General features: G+C 41.4%; 2 protein-coding genes across 7 annotated transcripts in view; one reads left to right on the forward strand and one right to left on the reverse strand.

The window, feature by feature from the left end:
* WIPF1 (WAS/WASL interacting protein family member 1) overlaps positions 1–20323 on the forward strand; it is a 118948-nt gene that overhangs the window by 60972 nt on the left and 37653 nt on the right. The gene's annotated exons all lie outside the window — the stretch shown is intronic.
* Positions 6261–20323, reverse strand: part of LOC309631404 (uncharacterized protein) — a 126514-nt gene continuing 112451 nt past the window's right edge. Inside the window, exons 8-9 of one of the 4 annotated variants that reach the window (XR_014246242.1) lie at positions 18715–20313; positions 6261–17014 (exon numbers count right to left, since the gene is read on the reverse strand). The gene's annotated coding sequence lies outside the window, so the exon portion shown is untranslated. Of the gene's footprint in view, positions 20314–20323 lie in introns of all 4 variants that reach the window. The other 3 variants (XR_014246243.1, XR_014246244.1, XR_014246245.1) reach the window with 3 other exon arrangements.

Raw genomic sequence — 20323 nt, forward strand, 5'->3', positions numbered from 1 at the left:
GGGAGGCTCCTCTCCCTCCTCTGCTCAGTAGACTGCTTTCAAGCACAAGCACAGCTCCTGGCCAGCTCCTGTGTGAAGCCTTCCACATCCATCGCTCTGCCACCACCACAGCACCCGTGCACTCCTGTCACCACCCAGTCGCGTGGATTATGATTGTTTGCTCACGTCTTCCTGCCCACCTCCCCCCAAGAATGAATCCCTCGTTTCTTACCTTGTGACACTTCCCCCCTGCTACCCCAGCACCTAGCACAGCCCCTGGCCACAGTATCTTCTTAGTGAATGTTGGCCAGATGAGAAGGTAATAGATCAATGCTGAATATTTGAATGCTTGCGGGGGAAAAAATCTTATTATAGATTTAAACAAGGATCTTAAGAACAGAGTAGTACTTAGATGTGAGCTTTTGCTTTTGTCCATAAAACAAGTTATTCTGACTTGACGTCAAAGATAAAATAGAATTTAGATCAGTAATGGTTTCCTTTTCAAATATTGTATGCTGTTTTTTTCCTTTATACTTTCACTCTGTTGCTTCTGTTAGGTTGTCAACCTATTCTAAAGAAATGACTCATGGGGCAAGACAACTAGATTCTAGTTCTAACTCGAATACATTGCCCAGGTCCCTAACCTCTCTGAGCTTTGGTTACCTTATTTATAAACCAAAACAGTTTATTCACTGATCTCTAAAGTAATTTCCATTTTAAAAATTCTACAGCATTTTAAGGCTTCAGGGGCTTGAAGTTGGGGACTGACGATCATAGGCTTATTTTACTCTTGTTCGTAAGTGGCTCTTCTGAAATTTACTTTGGAGCATAGAGTTTCAATATATACTCTGTTCCGACCCATTGAAGAAACCAAATTAGGATATAGCTTTTCTAAAACTGTAATATTCAGTGTTGGCAAGAGTACGGTGAATGGGGCATTCCTTTATGATGCCAGAGGAAATGTGAGCCTTCCCAATGTGTGTATGCACTGTGTATCAAGAGAGTTTAAATTGTTCAAACTGTTTGATCCAATACTTCTGTTTCTATAATTTATTCCATTGCATAATCCTAGCTGAGCACAAGAATCTGTATATAATGATATTGATATTGGCACACTTATAAAAGGAAAGTAAGAGATAACTAGATGACCAGCAATAAAAGAATGTTAAATAAATTTTGATGTAGGATATCATGCAGTCATTAAAAATCAAAAATTGGATTCCAAACTTACATACATTACAATCCTAATTTTAAAACATTTCATGTATGTATAAAGACCAGAAGGAAATAATCCGAAAAGTTAACAAATGTATATTTCTACCCAGTAGGATTATAGGTAATTGATCTTCTTTAAACTTATTTATGTTCACCAGTTTGCACGGTAGACTTTGGAATTTGGGGAAGACAATTACTTAAAATGTATTAAAGGCCTGTCGATGCAGAGCAGGGTTGTGGTTGCTGTAGGGGTAGATGAGACAGTGTGACACCCGGTGTCTGGGAGCACCCATCTTGCAAGTGCTACAGACATATATGAACATCGTTTAGGGGCGATGGGGCCCGTACCATGAACAAGTGGCCGACCCTGAGCTTCGGTAGGATGGAGAAAAGGCCGTGGTTCGTACTCCTGAGATGCCCTGCTAGAACCACCGCTGCTCTACCGTGTCTGGGGGGAACATGGCAGCCCCACCTACAGGCACGTACTCTTTCCGAGCGAGTCCCAGCCAGCACGAGCATAACTGTTGCCCTCCCCACAGCCTCACTCTGACCCGGAATCCTAGGAAGGGAAGACCTCTGAAACTTAGGAAGGACGTTTGAAATCCTAGGAGGGAAGCCATCTTCAACATGTCTGTTCTTGTTCTGGTGATTTATTTTTCATTTTTTTATTGAAGTATAGTTGATTTACAATATTATGTTAGTTTCAAGTGTACAGCAAAGTGATTCAGTTATACATATATATGTGTGTATATATATTCTTTTTCAGATTATTTTCCATTATAGGTTATTACAAGATATTGAGTAGAGTTCCCTGTGCTATACAGTAGGTCCTTGTTGGTTATCTGTTTTATATATAGTCGTGTATATATGTTAATCCCAAACTCCTAATTTATCTCTCCCCCACCCCCTCCCCCCCATCCCCTTTGGTAACCATAAGTTTGTTTTCTGCCTCTGTGAGTCTATTTCTGTTTTGTAAATAAGTTCATTTGTATCATTTTTTTAGACTCCACATATAAGTGATATCATATGATATTTGTCTTTCTCTGTCTGACTTTACTTAATATGGTATGATAACCTCTGGGTCCATCCATGTTGCTGCAAATGGCATTATTTCATTCTTTTTTATGGCTGAGTAATATTCCATTGTATATATGTACCACATCTTCTTTCCATTCATCTGTCAATGGACACTTAGGTTGCTTCCAGGTCTTGGCTATTGTAAATAGTGCTACTGTGAACATTGGGGTGCATGTATCTTTTCAAATTAGAGTTTTCCCCAGATATATGCCCAGGAGTGGGATTGCAAAATTATATGGTAACTCTATTTTTAGTTTTTTAAGGATTGGTGATTTTTTAAATGTGCTTTTTTAGACATTATTTTATCAATGAGCTCAGGATACAATATAGTATTATGCAAAAATAAGACACAATATGTACAAAGATAGGATATCATAGTACACATATCATGCATAAGTGATATATGCGTGTTATATATGGAAGTGTGACCTTACAGAGTAGACACTGGAAGCACATTCTAGTGGGTTGGGGTTTGCAGACCAACTCTCTTTCTACCAAGGATAAGGTTCCCGAGAGCTGTAACAGCTTCCAGAGCTCATAGCAGTTCCTGGCACATAGTAAGCATTAAATGGTTCTTGAATTAATAAATATGTACTTAAGTTACTGAGATTCATAATGAGTGGCACTAAGAAAAATGCTAATTTTGAGACAATAGGGGAGCAAGAAATAGACACACTGTCAGCCCTCCCTAATAGAGGGACTTTATTGCAGGAAGGTCAATAAGGAAACGGGGTACCCAGAACTAGCCCCACAGGGAGACACATGTTGGTTAGAAGCATGGACTCTGGGGCCAGGCCATTTGAGTTCAGGTTGTGTCTCTACCACTTAAAAGCTGTGTAGACTTGGTCAAGTTACTTAATTCTCTGTGCTTCATTGCCAACATCATCATCATCATCTACTTCATAAAATTATTGTGAAAACGATTGGATTCATATTTGTAAAAGGGCCTATAATGCTCCTTAACATATAGCGAGTGTGCAATGAATGTTAGCTAATATTATTGTTCTTGTTACTATTAATATTGTTAAAATCGTTGAAGACGAGGATGCAGTTTAGGGACCTGAGAAACCATGATGTGCCAGGAGATGGATCATCTCCTCTCTCTTCATGTCCACTGCTTAACTGGGTCAGCTGTGCCTTTCTGTCTCTTGTCTGGTGCCATCGGCTGACTGCCCCTCCCTCTCCATGATTCCCAGTTCATCCTTCTGGGAGGAACCTGACCGCCCTATGTGAGTAGAGTTTTTCATGCCCGGCCAGCTCAGTGTGCTATCCAGCCTGAAGACTGGCCACTCCTGGCCAGGGACCTGCTCTCGTCCAGCTGGCCACGTCTAGGGTGGGTCTAGCTGCAGTTGGTCTCAGAAGGGAAACACAGGCACAAAGGGAGCACTTGTAATTATGGAATTTTAAATTATTCTGAAAAGAGGACTTTAGAGTAAAGAAAGGGTTAAAAAAAAAACTTAACACTGTTGAAGAGAGCCGTCGACTTCTGGCATTTTCCACCTAGTACCCCGATTCATTTTCTAAGGCCCATTAGTCACTGTTAAGATCCAGAAAGGAAATTATGTGAGTAAGAACTGCGGAAATGAAACCTCAGAGACCTTTTTTGAATCCTTGCCCTCCTAAGTCATGCCCTTTCCACCTCTGCATCAGTTCACATTGTAGCTCGTCTACTTTCTGGTATCTTATTCAATTCTTTCTATGCCCATGGACCAGCCAAGAAAGCATCGTATGATGTGTAAACTACACATAGAGATGTTGATGGGCCTTTTAATTGTTTTCGAAAGCTGAATGATGCCTTTGGGAAAGCTCATAGGGAAGATACTATCATTACATGGTGTGCAATCTCATGGACCACACTTCCTTCTCTCACTGTCACTGCCATGGACCCGCATCTTTTCACCACTCCCTGTATCCTCAAGGTGATCAGACAACATTTCACTCCCTAGAAGTTGACCACTGCCCTTTAAGTCCCCCCTATCACTTGAGTCAAGTCTGATAGAAATGGCTCTTTGCTCCAATGCTTGTAGCTCCACAGGAAGCAGACAGCAGGAGATGAACCTTTAGGGGGTCACCGCTCACAGGCTGTGTAAGACCATTGTTCTTTCTGGGCCATCTCTCTTTTCCAGATGCCTATGATTTGGTATTTCTTCTGGCCAGAGAATAGCACTGGAAACATTGAACAGAAAGCATTCTGTCCTTTATTACTCAATGTGTTTTTACCAGAGAAGCCCAAAAGGTTATGTTGGGTTTTATGAGCTTCAGAGGATTGCTGACTGGTGTTCCGCCTAGAAAGACAAATGTCGAAAACTGTAGCGTGGAGCTGCTCTTGTGGGTGGGCTACCGAGCTAAGACAAAATCTCTGCTTCCTGCACCCAGCCTGAATATTGTGAAGGGGAAGGGAAAGCATCCTTTAAAATACTTTAATTGTCCCCTGGGTACTAAAAGTTTTAAACTAAAAATCTTACTACCCAGTTGACGGTCAATGACACATGTTTCTGATATTAAAATTCAATCACTTTTTCCTGTCTTCCTCTCACAAAGATGAAAATCAAATAAAATAAATAAGCCTTCAGCTGTGAGATGAATTTCCTCAAATGATCAGAACTGAAGGGCTTTTGGAACTTCCTTCACCCTATCAGCAAGAAAGACGTCAAAGCAGTGATACAAAACCAGGACTGAAAAACCAATTTAAAGACTTTTGCTGACATATCTAATGATCTTCTCAAATGAAAGTTATTTGAAAATAAAAATAAGGATCTTTTTAAGATTTTGGTAGCAATCTCCACCTATTCTGTCAGAAAAGTAGCTGCTTTTACAGAAAATTCCAAATGGTTTTCAAAACCAAATATAAATGTGATCTTTGTTGTTGATGTGTTGGCTTAATTTGAAGAATATTTTTAAATGCTCAAAAGTTGAAAATTCAATATTGTTCATTTTAAAAGATTGTAGATGTATTTCAGCCTAATGTTGACAAAAAAAAAAAAAAGTTTTAGGTGCCCTGCTCCTTTCTTAGCTCTGTAAGGACAGCATTGTGGAAGGAAAACCCATGGAAAGCCTTCGGTGATGGAGAGACCATATGTTAGAGTCTCAGAATGGCTTCTTATCTACTACTGGCTTCAGGGAGGGACGTCAGATTCTAGGACCCACCGGTCTCATGGAGAGAATGGTGTGAAGTCCCCTTACATACATGTGAATCTGTGTGGGAAGCCATGTGGGGTGGGGTATCTTCTCTTATTCCATCCTGGCTCCAGGATGGATAATCTTCCCCGTTCATCCCCTTTGGCACAGAACAGAATCACTGGATAATTGCTGACCCTCAGTTTTCCTGCGTGTGTGCGTGTGTGTGTGTGTGTGTGTGTGTGTGTGTGTGTGTGTGTGTGTGTGTGGTTATAGCCAAGGTAAACTGGTCTCTTGGGTTTATTTTGATTTGAAAATTAGCTGAGCTGTTTGTTTCCTCTGAGCCATATACAGATGCTTTTTGAACTATCTTTGTGTTTGAGGGATTTTTTTTTTTTCATGGTATCAGCACACCACTTCCTCCAGGTCATTACTTTGAAACAATTTTGCAGAGGGAGATATTCCTGCCGGCAGTCAGCCTAGCCAAGCAAAGCGATGATTGAGGGATGGCAGCAAACCTTTACAGTCTATTTCATGTTTGTGCATGACTTCATGAAATGATTCCTCATCCACTAATTCTGGCAGACAGGGTGGGCTGTCATCTGACCTTACCAGTAGAAAACTGCATTTTGTTAATATCAGGCATTGGCTCCCCTGTTTGAATGATATTCAAAGTTTAGGCTAAAATAATGTCCTCAGATGACCCTTTGCCTGCTCTCCCTTTCTGAGAATTCCATGGAACTCTCTTGAATGTGGATTTCTACTTAATCTTTGATACATCCAGGCTCTCTGGTTCTGATAAATTTTTAGAAACTGCAAGTTTGAGTAAAGCAATTCTTAACTTTCCTTTAATTATACTTTAAATATTATACTTTATTTATTTATTTTTTTTGGCTATGCCACATGGCATGCAAGATCTTAGTTCCCTGACCAGGCATCAAACCCATGCCCCTTGCAGTGGAAGCCTGGAGTCTTAACCACTGGACCACCAGGGAAGTCCTAAATATTTTTAAATAAATGACCTTTGAATACTTTGAAATGTTGATATGCAAACATATGCAAGTGCTTTTACTAACATGTTTTATAAATATCATTCCTTTTTCCATAAATTCATGAATTTCTTTTGTTACGAAGATAGTAATATTTTACATTATCTTACAAGTAAATTCTAAACCTTTCAGTACTTTTTTACTTATGCTGAGGAAAATAGAACTAGAGATTTTAAATATATAACCATAATAAACTTATAGTGATTTTATATTCCCAGATTTATGGATTAAAAAGAAACTGATTTGACTTTCATCCAGTTCTGATTTTATATTTTTTAAAATGTAATTGCTTTCTTGTGTGTGGGAGGGAGTGGGAGGAGTTACACTTAAGGAAAATACCCACTGAGTTGACCCAGTCCTTCCGTGGACTTTATTTTTGTAAAAGCCCAAATGCTAGCAAAGCAATAACAGGTCCCAGTTACTTCCTAAGTAATATATATTGTACACTGCCTTTTACACTGTTTTTAAGTAATTGTTAATGAATCCAGGGTATAATATGTGGTGTTGTTCTCCATTGTTCAACCTTGTGCATCTTTATGCCTATAAAGACTTTGAGATACCTCAACTTTATGTATCTCTCAGCATTTCTGAGAAACTCTCATCTGTATTTGCAAGATATAGGGAGAGGGCGGAAAGCAAGGGAAGAAAACCTAATCTCCACATTTGTGCATTAGAGGCTGAAGAGAATTCAGTAGGCACTGCTGATGAAGAATATTAGAAATGTGCCCCTACAGAGTATTTTGCACGAGGTAGGAGTAAACCTAGGATGACTAGAAAGTTCTGTGTTCAGAAGCCTTTGTACTTTGGAAAATAAAATTTCACATCGGTGATCTTCAGATTGGTTTTCCGTGAATTCCCTGCCAACAAGAGTTGGATCCACAAAGCGTTTTCTGTGTGGTATTCAGTTCTGCTGAAGCTTTCCTTGACTCTGGGCACAACTGTGTTTCACGTCTGCGTCCCTCATCTCGTGGTGGCTGAACCTGGGCATGATGATAGGAATCATTTTGTTTTCTCACTTGCTCAGAGACCCCAGATCTTGTCTCAAGGCCTGCTTTCTTTCAGTTCATTATGTGCCCCCTCTGAAAACAGTCACAGACCATTACTGTTCTTTCTGCACTCCTCAACCACTAGAATAAAGCAGACTTGAAAAGAAGTTCTTTCTTCCATTTCCGAGTTGGGTGAGACAGTCCCAAAGGGCTTTGGGACATTTTCTTAGTGCACTGAAGATAAGCCTGCTCTCTGAAGTGGAGGATTTGGGGTCCCCATCCTCCTCCTGGAACTCTAACCTGGAGCCTCTCCAGGTGAAATGAAAACAAGGCAGTGAACATAAACTCAATATATGAATCCCTGTTTCTCCTTAACTTTTGGGAGAAATGGTATTTTTAGGAAGTTTCTGGGGCATTTTTTCTGAATTTGTGTTCATTAAGTCTAGTGATTTTTGAAATTGCACAAAAAAGCAGAGGCATTCGTAAAAGAGAATTGTGTAGATCAATGCCAGCTTTTTGAAATAGGCCTAAGTAGACTTGAAAATGAGCTGTAGAACCAATATAAAATGGAGACTCTGAAAGTACGAGTACCCAGGTTTTCTCAACTATGACATAGAGTAAATTCTTTATTCTTAAATTACATTGAATTATCCTTCTATAAACAAAAAGAGCCACTTCATCTGCTGTGTTCCCTCTTTTACCAAGTAGCACTAACTGGGGAGAAGTTTAGCTCACTTAATAGTAGTAATGATAGCTGATGTTGCTGAGTATTTAGCGTTGTGCCAGTCACTTTACCCCAAACTATCTACATTTCTCATTTAGACATATTGAGCATCTTCTAAGTCTAGGAGAGAAAACTGTACCAAGTAAGGAATAGCTCTTGACTTGGGAAGACACAGGTGGAAAGGAGACCAGAGAATGTCATTCCAGCCCAGGTCCTCCGGTGAATCATCAAATAGATAACTGTAGTTACTTTGAATGACTTAGGCTCAGAAAGGTTTTTATCACCAAGTTTTCAGTCAAAAAAATTCTAAGTTAGATTTTACTTTTTCCAGAATATTTTTAGAATTACTAAGGAAGATGGCAAACATAACAGAAGCTTGGATGCTCATTAGGTCAGCCTAAATTACTCCTTAGTTCCTGGGAACTTTGGTCTTGTGAAAAATGGAATAAGGTGACTCAGGGTCATAATGGTTGTTTTCTGTACTCAGACTTTAGACGTTTACACGTCTGCACGTGTATAACATAAATCAGGGCATTCCTACTTCTGCCTTTGAGACAGGAAGAACCGTGGTCAGATGTGCCCGGATGTACTGCTCCTTCCTCCCAGTATGGGATGGAAACATTTCTTAGACATTGAACATTCTCAGAGGCTGCACAAAATTATCCACAGTTGCAATCTCAGGGAATTCTTTTGTGAATGTATATCTGTTGGGAGTAGGAGTGATTCTGGATTTATGAAATTTTATTTATAAACACACAGAAATGGTCACTGCTATCTACCCAGTCCCCCAGTGGTCAGAACATTTTATTTTGTCTATGAAAAGTCATGGAGCTTTTAGGTGGTCTTTAAATTCAAAAGTGGAAGAAATAAGGGAAAAGATTAAAACCCTGTGATTTAAAAAAAAAATCCAGATAACAGATGGAGAAAGATATACTAATAATGGAGAAGACAAAAAATACATATAAAACATTGTTAACCTCATTAATAATCAAAGAAATGAAAATTAAAATGGCTCATACATACAATTTTTTTGTCTATCAAACTGGCACATTTGAAAAGTGATAAAAGCACATGTTGAAAAGATGAAATGGGTGCTAGTGAGAATATGAATGCTAAAACTAAGAAAATAGTATAACAACATGTATCAAGAGGAAAAAGGAAAAACTTCATATCTTCCATTCTAGTAATTGTACTCTAATAAATTTATCCTAAGGAAATAATCTGAAAGGACCACAAACATTTACATACAAGTGTATTAATCATAGTAGGATTTGTAATAATAAATTAGATGCAGTTTAAATATCTAACAACAAAGAGTATTTACATAGGTAATGGAACATCTATAAAAATGAAATATGCAACTATTAAAATTGTGTTAGGATAATATTTAATAACACGGGGAAGTGTGAGAAAGAAGAGTATAAAACTATATATATACAGTATGATTCCATTTCAGATGCATGCACAGAAAGGAAAAAAGACTGGAAGGAAATTCCAAAATGGTAACTGGTTTTCTCTGAGTACTAATGGGTCACTTTAAAAATTATATGATTCCTATTTTCTAAACTTTTCATGTATGACGTTTTCATAAGAAAAAATATATATATTTAAGTGAAGCAAGAAAACTATAAAATGTAGGAAAAACTTAAGAAAGTTTACCCTAGACAGTGTGACTGTACTGTACAGCATCTCCCTCCAGCCAAACGGCTTCCTTTCTCTCAACAAAACATCCACTAATTTAATGTCGTTTGGGTTAACAACTCCTCTGTCTGTAAAGATAAAAGGCAACAAGTCGATTTCCTCCTGACATCTTGATGAGGTCATCTTACCCTGTGGAGGGGAATTATGACTTCTGGGTAAGAAGTACTTAGGGACAGGAGCCCCTTATGCCCTGAGTGCGGTCAAGGGAAAGTGTAGGGCCGGCTTGGGGATGGGGCAGAGGCTGAGGCTGGCGCAGCAATCATGAAGCCCTCTCCCCTCCATCACTTCTGAGTCCTCTCCCTTGAAGAAGTGGAACTAGAGTTTTAGTTTAGTCATGTTGTGAATTAAATAGACTTTTGTGGACTGGCCTGGCAGCGTGCCCTCAAGTATGTTTGTATGGAAATGGTTCTCAAATCGAAATGATTACCCCAGGACTTTGGTGCACTATACGTTTACACCAGAGTCTGCCTGAACTAGCCCTTCCTCTGGCAGTGACCGGGGTACTCTGTAACACCTGTGCGGCACGGAACGTGGGGTAAATTGTTTTCCTTCCATCACATCGTCAACTCAGATGTGAACGTGGGCTCTGTGAGGGTGGAGATCACTGTGTGATCTCACCTGTCTGATCCCTGTGGCAGCCGCAACACCTAAAACAGCACTTGGCACGCAGTGGATACTGAGTGTTGAGTGACTGGGAGCCCTCGCAGCGTTCCTGCTCCCTAGTCAGCCGTGAGGTCAGAGACAGGTACATGGGGAGAGCAGATAAAAGATCATAGACGATTTGATTCCTAGGAACTAGTCTTCTTTGTGCGTTTTTCTTTCTGGCTGGAGAAGACTGGCCAGGAGGTTGAGCATGGGGCCAGAGGAGCTGGAGTTGGAGAAGCAAATCTGGAAGGAAGCAGCTGTGGTGACTGAGAGGGGCGGTGGCCGGGATGGGAGGAGCTGTGGACCCGGCGGCGATTATGCTTGACCTTAGCCATGGAACCCAGACAGCTACTTATTTGCCTTGCTTGACAGAGCTGCCACCCCAAGGCCAAGAGTAACACCCAGATTGGGTTCTGTTTAATTGCTGTTTAGTCTTATTTTGTTTTTTATTTCTTAATGGTGGTAGGTAAGGGTGAGGCAGGGAGAAACCAGTTTGATTTTTTTAAACTGTGTCCATTTACCTTCCTGAGGGTGTCCTACAAAACATAAACCACATGTGGCTTTTACACCTCAAGTCTTTGTGGTTTGCTTTTCTCAACCTAGTCAATATTTAAACGTAGTCCTGGAGTTGCTTTTTACGTAAGCCATCATTCCGTCCATTCTGTTGGAATGGTTCTCAAACAGGATGAAATGATCCAAGACTGAATTAAGCAGCTTCCACGCAGCAGGGGAAGAGTCATTTAGTCAGCACTGAGCAAAAACAAAAAAACCCAATAAACCCAAACAAACAAAACACACACACAGAATGGTAGAGCAGATCACCTTGTGGTCGCACCTCTTCTGATCTCTTGCCCCTGCACCTGTATTTGGAGTTGAGGGAACACGTACGTGCATTGGGTCCAGCAGAAGGCATTTCCGTTGTCTGATAGGGCAGCCATCCCTTTAGAGACAACCTGGAAGTGTTTTTCCAACAGTCTGTTTTCCCAGTCAGTCATCTGGAGATTCCAGAGCAGCCAAATGGGAGGCGGAAAGTTCTTGAAGTGGCAAAATCAGATGGAATCTGGGGTCATTCGAGCAGAACAAATTGTTTCAGCCAAGCCACTGAGCGAAGCAGGGCCTGCTAAGAAACAGGGGCAAGAAGCACCGCATGCAGCTGTGACCGTTGGGAAACAAAGTGTGAGATTCCCTCCCAGGATTATAGGTGAGCAGCTGTGACGGTCCCCGTGGGTTCCTCTCTTTATTTCCCAGGCTGGACAAGCAGAGCCATCAAACTGCCGTGCCTGACTTTAAAGGAGCTCAGTCAGGGGTATGCACAGAAGCAGTGGCTTGCAGCCCTGTCTGACCCCGGGCTCACTTTGAATAACAGTATTTTCTAATGCCCCCTTCACAAGCTTCGATGAACCTTCACCAGGGAAATAATCTGACCTCACACGTCATGTCCCCCCAGATCCATGTAATCTTTATCTGTACTTAAAAAGAGAAATGAAAGGAATGTAATTTATTATAAAATAACTTCAATTTGTAAGTGATCGGGTACAACTGATTAGCAAACAAAATGGAGTGGTCAGGGGTTTGCAGATACCCTGATAATCACTGTGAGGCGGACAGCTGCAACTGCAGGCTAATTTGGGTAAGAGAGACTTAGGTACCGCAAGTGGCGATACCTTGGGACACATTTTCCAGCAGAGGTGAGCAACTCTGGGTAAAAAGCTGAGCAAAACATAGTATTTCATTTATATGACAGTTGCATTACTGGAAAATTCAGGGACTAATACAACAGTGCAATAATTACTTTGAATTGTATGTAAAATGGAGTTAAGTTCTCGGCTCAGAAAACTAAATAGTTTTTTCACCTACATCAGTGTCCAACAGGACCTCTGTAGGTCATGCGGGTCAGTTCTTTATTGAGTGGGACAGTCTGGTACATTGCAGGTTGTCTAGCATCCTTGGTTTGAATCCCAGACGGGCCCTCCCCGTTGTTGTGACACCCACAAACACCCCCATTTCCTGTCCCCGTGCAGAGGATCTGGGTCTGCTTCTCCACGTAACAGCTGCACTAGCCTGGCCCTGCTTCTTTGGAGTCAGGGGGCCCCAGGGGGAGTCTCGGGTCAGTGAGCCCTTCCTGCAGGCTTCAGATGAGTGCCATCAGGCCCAAAGGTGCAGAGCTGGATAGAGCCTTTTTTTCCTGAGAAGCCCAGGGAAGGGCTTTCGTGTGCACATGGTTCAATTCTCCAGCAGGAGACACTGAGTAACCAGCCGTATGGCTGGAGGGAAGACTGAACAGGGAACAGTATGGCTGTTGTCCCCACCCCAGAAATCATTGTAGAGACCCCATCCTGGGCTTCATACCTAATGATTAGCAACCAGATTAGCAGCCAGAAGGAACACACAGCTATCCATATTCTAGCAGCTTCTCCCTGGGTGTGTGTGCAAACAGATACATGGCAGGATGTGAAAACAGGGCTTTCCACCCATTGGCCCCTTGAGTTGTAAGAAACATTTTTCTATATCTCACGTGGTTTTTTCCCCTGCGGGCCACTTGTATTGAATGTTGGTGACACCTGGGAAATGTTTGCATTTTAATTAAATCATTAAGTATAAGATAGGGCTCCTTCCCACCAGGCCCTCACCATCTAGAGATGTGTTGTCCAGTGTGGTAGCGGTTCTTGAGCATTTGAAATGTCACCCATAGTAAAATACACACCTGTTTTTGAAGACTTAATAGGAAAAAAGAGTGCAAAATGCCTAATTAATAGGTTTTTTATTGTGAGTACATGTTGTAATGATAATATTTTTGAAATAGGGTGTTAAATAAAATATGTTATTAGTATTTCACTTTTTTTCTTTTTAATGTAGCTAGTAGAAAATATAGAACTGCACATATAGCTCAAATTATTTCTACTGGACAGTGCTAATCTAGGGGGAGCGTTGCTTTCTTTTGTTCTTTGGTTGGTTGGTTGGAATTTAGATTTTTGTTTTTTTCTTGCCATTAAGAGGGTCTCCAATTTTGAGAGTTGAATGCTTTTCTAGGAAGAGCTACTTGGGTTCTGAATCAGTATAAGGGAGCCCTCAGTCTCTGTCCCATTTCATCTATCAACCAAAGAGATCATTATGAGGAGAAAAAGGTAACTTCTGTAACTCCCAGGTCTGAGCATGATTGTAACAGAGTGAGCAAACCCCATTAACAGCCTCTAGTGGATGAAGAAGGGAGTGAGCCTCGAGTCATTTTTATTTTATTGTTTAAACTTTTTATTATAGAAACATTTCAAATGTATACGAAAGGTAGTCAGAACATTATAACAAACTGCCACGTATGCCTCACACAGCTTCAAGAATGATTATCTCTGGCCAATTTTGTTTTCTTTAAACCTCTAGCTATTTTCCCCCTTTTTCACTTCAGGGCAAACCTAGACATCATACCTTTCTATCCACAAATATTTCAGTATGTATCTCGAAATATTTAAGGACTCTTTGTAAAAAACAACATAACCTCAATAACATTATCATGCTTAAAAATTAGCAATAATCTTAATATTATTAAATGTCAATCAATATTCAAATTTCCAATTGCCTCATATTTTTATTTATTTTAATGAAGTACAGTAATTTACAATTTTATGTTAATTTCAGGTGTACAGCAAAGTGATTCAGTTTTATATATCTATGTACATATTCTTTTTCATATTCTTTTCCATTTTGGTTTATTATGGGATATTGAATATAGTTCCCTGTGCTATAAGATAGGACCTTGTTGTTTATTTTATATATAATAGTTTGTATCTGCTAATCCCAAACTCCTGATTATCCCTCCCCAACCCTCTTCCCCCTTGGGTACCCATAAGTTTGTTTTCTGTGTCTGTGAGTCTGTTTCTGTTTTGTAAATAAGTTCATTTGTGTCATTTTTTAAAGATTCCACACATAAGTGATATGATATTTGTCTTTCTCTGACTTAATTCACTTAGTATGATAATCTCTAGGTCCATCCAAGTTGCTACAAATGGCATCATTTCATTCTTTTTTATGGCTGAGTAGTATTCCATTGTGTATACATACCACATCTTCTTTATCCATTCATCTGTCACTGGACACTTAGGTTGCTTCCACGTCTTGACTATTGTAAATAGTGCTGCTGTGAACATTGGGGTGCATGTATCTTTTTGAATTAGAGTTTCCTCCAGATATATGCCCAGGAGTGGGATATAGTAGTGTGTATCTGTTAATCCCAAACTCCTAATTTATCCCTTAGTCTCAGGCTCCTCTCACAGCTTGTTCACTGCAGGGCTTCATTCTCAGTCTCCATGTGTGTACATGTGGCTGTCATACCACCAGTCCCAGCCCCACACATCTTAGAAAACGTCTCGTTGCGTCTCCTTGGTACGAAGTAGTCCCATGCTCGTCTCTGAACCAATCACTGCAGCCAGGGAACCGCAGGCTCTAACTGGCCAGGGCTGGTCACTTTCCATTCCTGGAGCCCGGGTAGAGTTAGCCCAACTGGAGCCAGAAGAGCAGGAGTGGAGATCAGTGGATGTCTCTCTCCCCAGGTCTGAGGCTCTACTGTAATTCAGAAGAATGGATGCTGGACAACCCCAAAGCAACCAATGTATACTCTATTTACCTATCCAACACACACACACACATCTTCCCACACATACAGTTTCAAAAATGCTCCCACATAATAAATCACACTCACCCTCCTCCCCAAAATAGGTGGCCAATCCAGGTCCAAGTCCAGCGCCGAGTCCAAACTTTCCACAGTCTTGTCCGTCAGTGCTGAATGTAGTATCTCACGGTCCAGTGCTAGATTATAAATTTAACACCCAGTATACAATGGTGGAGGGAGAACAGTAGAAGAATTTCACAATTAAACTTCCATTTGGGAAAGGAGCGGAGACATTGGTCTCCTGTCTCTAGCATATTTTATAACCCACTGAACAGATTCTAGCTGTGTGGCAATGGAATGAGAACTTTGGTCATCCAGTGGCTTAACCTCCTTCTCTCTGGGTGGGCCTTCCTTATCTGTTGCCTTCAGAGCCGTCTCTCAGAGCAGGGCTGCACCTGTTCCACGGCCTACACCCTGTTCTCCTGGCTTCAGGGATCTAGGGATTGACTTAGGATTTGAGCAATCATAAACTGTTTCCGACCATTCTGGGGCTTTATCCTCTAGTACTTAAAAACGTGGTAGGATTCTCTAACCCCTGAACTCCATGGACTAGTGAACAAAACTCAGGATTGTGTTGAGTCGTACTCTTTGAATGTGGGGCCAAGCCTGGGCATTTCTGTCTCCCAGCAAATGAACCATCCTCCACTCCCAAATTTTGTGGCCTCTGATTAGGTACAGTTTGAAACAGTGGCCTGAGGTGGTGAAGCCACTAATAATTTCCTCCTCGCTCCTGAGATGGAAACCAGTGTATCACAGTGAATGTAACGGGCCTTCTACTCAGATGAGAGACCACAGTGTCTTTGGAGGGACGATGGGGAATCGGGCTTCTCCTAGGTTTCAAACTTCTTTCCTGATATTGTTCTTACCGTCTGGCCCTGCTCTGTCTAATGTTAACATAGTGTAGAGAATTTGGGTTTTTAAACCCACAAAGCTTCAGATTATTTGACTCTCAACCATCTTGGTTGCACCTCACAGGAAAAAAAAAAAAAAAGGCCTCTATTAACAAAGCCCTTTTTCCCTGCCTCTGGGCTTCCAATCAGTTTCATCCTAAGTTTATCTCTTTCCTGTGGCTCTCACTGAAGGATGCAAGTAGCCGACACACTCCAACCTTCTACATTTCTTCTCCGAATCCTTTAATGGTGCACCTTCAGGAGGCTCGTGGTCTTAGACCCAGGATTCAATAGGTGGCGCCATAACCAGCAGTGTTGCCATCACATAGCCAGGATGGCCAACCTCCTAGAGCAGGAGAGCCTGCACTAGCTGTCATCCAACCTTAAATCAGCCAGTTGCACATTTTAGGGTTAGTCACATTCAATATTCACTTCTACTGCTGATTTCTGTATCACGTAAGAGTGTTTGTATTGCCAGTGATAGAAAACCTGATCACACTAGCTTAAACAAAATAGAGAATTTATTTGCTAGTATAAGTTAAAAGTCCAAAATAGTGCTAGCTTCAGGTATAGATGGATTCAGCCAACAACGTCAACTGCTGGGTTTTCTCCATCCCCAGCTCCCCACTTTGTTGGTCTCATTTTCAAACTCCATGTGGGTGAGAGGATGAGTGAGCCAATTCCAGCCCCTCCATCGTCACAGATCCAACTCCAGTCTCATCCCTCAGGAAGAGTCCTCTCCTCTGGCCACAAATTCCCTTGGTTCTGATGAGGTCACAGGCCATCGCCAAAAAAGTCTCTGGGGCCACATGAATGCAAGGATCCCATGAGCTAGCTCTTCATGTATCTGGAATGGGAGTGAATTCCTCTGGACCCACAGGGTCTGGGAAGGAGGGAGGGAGGGAGGGAGGGATGTGTCTCCAAACGAAAACTGAAGGACATCATTGTAAGTAGGGTCAGTGGATGCTGAGCTGCCAAAACATAAGGAAATATATTGCAAATATTTCCCCAAGTAAGATTATACCAATTTATATTAGCAGGACATAGAATAGTACAAAATTTGTTTTTAATTTCTCTGTTTCTGAGATTATTTTTAAATGATCAGCCCTCTATGTAACTGTACTGGTAAGTTTATGGGGAAGAAGGTAATTCCTTTGTTTCTGCTCTTTTAAATCGCATAATTCCTATATTTTAACAAGTTACAAGTAGAATTTCTCTTACAATAAATGCATACATTTAATTTGGTACTGTTTCCTTTTCCCCCGAAAAAGCTATAAGGGGGGTATTTTGCTATTGAAGAAGGTGGTGTTTTAGAATGGAAGGAATACAGTATTCTAAAATATGTTTCCACTACCAGGGAAATACTGAACTATAACATGTAGTCATGAAAACACAACTTGAAAAACTAGAATTATGAAAAACAATTGTTCTTATATTTTATACATGTCACTGTTGCCCTTATTCAGTCTCTGTTGATTTGGGGTCACCATAGGAGGGTCGTTGGCTGTGATTCTTTACGGCTTTACCCAGACTGGTGAGAACCACCATGTTGTACTATAATCTCTGTCCGTCCTTCGTTTTCTGTTTCTGTAGATTAACATGGAGGAGTCTTCATCTGATTGGTCCGGAGACTGTTGATTATTGTTTTACTCTGTCATTAGGCTGGGACTGGTCTATGTATTGAATAGGGTGATATACGCATTTAAGATTCTCTTTGAAGTCCAGAATTGTGATTATCTTTATTCGCCTTGGGGTCTCAATCCACTTTTCTTCAGCCTTTGATTATAATAACATCCCCAACAGCAGTACAAACCCTACCCTTAACTGCTCCCCTCCACATCACAGCCTTCTCTCTACCCCTCTTCCTTCCACCTCTTCTTATGCTTATAGAGAGGAATTAAGTGAAATCCTCCTCTGAACTTAAAATGAGGCTTAAGGCCATAATGACACTGGACCATGGAGAGAGAGACTGGGCTTCTGGCACCAGCTCTGCTGCTGCCTGCTGTGTGACAGAGGCAGGTCACTTAACCTCTCTGGACCCCCGTTTCCTCTTCTGTAAATGATGGTGTGGACTCTGATCTCTGCAGTCTCATTCGTCCTTAAAATTCCTTATTCTGAGAAACTGACGCGGATCTGGGAACACCTGGGCACAGAGGAAGGGCAGAGAGCGCTTTCACGTCCAACACCTACACCCACTGCAGAGGGTGGCCTCCAAGGCCGCTTTGTCAGTGATGCAGTTGGAACTACCCCCCGCCCACCATGTGATCTCTCCTTTGTCTCCATCTTTTCCTGCCTTATTTCCTTTATCTTTTAATTTCTTCCCCTTCCTTTCCGATTGGATTATTTGTTTTTAACTTTCCTAACCCATTTTTCTCTTCCCCACTGCCCGATGACATGAGCCGTTTGCACTGCATGAGACTCTGCACACATTGCCAAGCCCCCTGGTTGGCTAAAGGGTTTACTGCTGATCTCCAGTGTCCTTTCCCTGGCAGATTTCCCTTTAACCTAAGCCTTCCCGAGAAGAAAGTGCAAGTCTAGGCTTGGCATTCCTTAGTCACTGCTTTAGGGGGAACAGCCTTAGGCTCTTAAACGAATGTTATGCTCTGGTAGAATTTTAAAGAGAGATTGATTTTCTTTTTCATTCAACAAATAATATTTATTGAGCACCTACCAGGAGTCAGATGCTGTTCTAGATGCTGAGGCGACAGCAGGAAACAAGGTCCTGTGGAGCTTGAATTCTAGTGGGGAGGGATGTACAAGTAAATAAACAATTAAATGAAAAAATGCCAGGTGGTGACATGTGCAATGTATAAAAGAAAATGGGAGTAGAGATGGGACATGAGAGGGGGCATTTTTGCTGACAACTGGAGAATGAAAAGGAACCAGGGAGGTGAGTGTACCAGGTGAGAGGGCTTACAAGTGTCAGGGCCAGGATGCAAATGAGCTTGTGCATTTAAGGAACAGAAAGACCTGGAAGGAAATTAGCAAGAGGGAGTTTACTTGAGATGAGGTCAGAGAGCTGGGTGTGCGGGGGGACGCAGATCTTGTGGGTCCTTGTGGGCCTAGGCAGAGCTTGGATTTTTAAAGTGAAATGAGAAACCGTTGGAGGGTTTTAAACAGGGAGGAACATTATCTGATATATGTCCTATGGTGCATAGTGGACACCTCATAAATGTATCCAAAGTTGACTGTCCTTACAAGTTCTCATTAAAGATGAAATAGACCCAAACCCTAGACAACTACTCCCTTGTGTGTCTCACAGGCTCCAGACTTCTAAGTGACATACCCCTTTCTAGTTGAGTTTTTCCTAATGGGTGAGAATAGTCATGAACTGTAGTGTCCTAGGGTGTGTGTGTGTGTGTGTGTGTGTGTGTGTGTGTGTGTGTGTGTGTGTTTGGGGCACATTACTTATTAGAGAACTTCAAAGTAATTCTGTAAATACATAGAGAAATCACCCTATTGCCCATGTTCTCCTTTTAGACCCAACTATAGTTAGACTTCCCCAAAGAGTCACTCAGGCATTTACCTGGTAGGTGATCAAGTTCTGTGTTTTCCCGAGCTTAGTGGAGGGCGAAGGAGATAATAGCTGCAGGCCTCCACCTCTGTCCAGCCTCAGGCCTGCATGTATTTATTCATGTATTGAGTGTCGCTTGGACTCCAGGCCCTACGTTAGTTGAGAAGAATAAAGTTTGTACCATCAAGTGGCACCAGGCAAAGTAGAAGACTCTAGGTCACTAATCGTTGGAAGCTCCACTTCTAGGAATTCTGCCGTGGCTTGGCATCATGAAACTCCTTGTGAGGCTAGACTCATAGCTCAAAGAATTGAGAGTTAAAAGAACCTTGGACGTCAACTATCCCAGTACTTCTCCAGAATGTGCCTCTGTTTTTCATTCTTTCAGCTGATACCGTTTTCTCTGAGGTACGTGGTATGTGTCACAAATATCAGTCTGAACCTTTCAGGTGGATTGAGAAAAAATTATGAGCGTTTTCAGATTTTTATACACTTCTCAAGGTTTCGGTATAATATTTTTTGCCTGTATTCCATTGCCTACCCACCTCTTAGAGTCCTTTGAGTGTGAGGGATCTGAGTTTCCTCCTTGTGTACTCATCATCTCTGTGCTTCTGTCAAGCATCTTCTGGGAGAGTTATTGTCACCCCATTAAGTGTGGCGGACGGAAACAAAACATTTTGGCTTAGAAAGCTCTGATCTTCAGCTGCCTTGAGCTGTACAGGCTTACTTCGGAGATACTGAAGATTCCGTTCCAGGCTACTGCAATAAA

This window comes from Balaenoptera borealis, assembly GCF_965194805.1.
Source record: "Balaenoptera borealis genome assembly, chromosome: 6".
Taxonomy (NCBI): Eukaryota; Metazoa; Chordata; class Mammalia; order Artiodactyla; family Balaenopteridae; genus Balaenoptera; species Balaenoptera borealis.